The 800-nt window shown below is 66.1% G+C and overlaps 1 protein-coding gene across 1 annotated transcript in view; it reads left to right on the top strand.

Moving 5' to 3' along the window:
• The first annotated feature begins 446 nt into the window (after positions 1 to 446).
• Adprh (ADP-ribosylarginine hydrolase) overlaps positions 447 to 800 on the top strand; it is an 8,851-nt gene continuing 8,497 nt past the window's right edge. Inside the window, exon 1 of the mRNA XM_013019375.1 lies at positions 447 to 599. The gene's annotated coding sequence lies outside the window, so the exon portion shown is untranslated. The remainder of the gene's footprint in view (positions 600 to 800) is intronic.

The following is an 800-nucleotide window of genomic DNA, read 5'->3' as shown; positions in this document are numbered from 1 at the left end:
TTGTTTATTTTGCTGAAATGTCTCCAAGCTCTATTAGAAGCACCTCCATACCTACCTCATGGCAATAAGTTCCACTTTAGGACACAATTTAGGGAAAGGAAATCAATGCACACACACACACACACACACACACACACACTGTGAAGACATTACTACCTGCACGCACTCATCTCAATCCTGGCAGCCACTCTCAGGGGCGCGCATGACCCTTCCCTCACTTTATGGGGGTGAGAGGGGTTGCAGGACCCTGGCCGGTCCACAGGCTGCGGAGACCCGGTGACAGCGCGCGGGCTCCGGGAGGCAGCGCGGCGGTGCGGCCGCCGGGTGACTCAGCAGGGCCAGGCGCAGGGCGGGGCAGGGCGGGGCAGGGCCGGAGCTAGCCCGCCTTACCCGCGGCTCGCACGCGCGCGCGCTCCCGAGGGCTCGGACCCGCGCCTGCCGCCCTGGGCGCGCTCCCGTGGGCCTCACCGTGTTCCTGCTCCTCTAGGCGCGCTCCCGAGGACCCAGGCGCGTCCTCCGTGGACTTGGCCTTCGGTTTCGTGATTCAACAGCCGGCTGACACCCGGGCTTCCCGGGGCCCCCTTCTCCACGGAGACCAGGTACCCCCATGCCCCTTGCTCGTTCCCCCCCCCCCGGGCGCGCGCTCCTCCTGGAGGGGCCCTGACAGCCCCTCCCGCGCCCCCTGAAGGTGACAGGTTCCTCAAGGGTTTGGCTGGCGTGGGGCGGCACGCGCTTTGCTGAACCCCTTCCCCCTTCCCCCCTCCCCTGCCCTAAGCCTTCCTCCTCCTGAGTTCATGCGT

The sequence above is a fragment of the Dipodomys ordii genome, unplaced genomic scaffold (assembly GCF_000151885.1).
Source record: "Dipodomys ordii isolate 6190 unplaced genomic scaffold, Dord_2.0 Scaffold45, whole genome shotgun sequence".
Taxonomy (NCBI): Eukaryota; Metazoa; Chordata; class Mammalia; order Rodentia; family Heteromyidae; genus Dipodomys; species Dipodomys ordii.
Note: the sequence above shows the minus strand (reverse complement) of the source record. Positions and strands in the feature narration are given on the sequence as shown.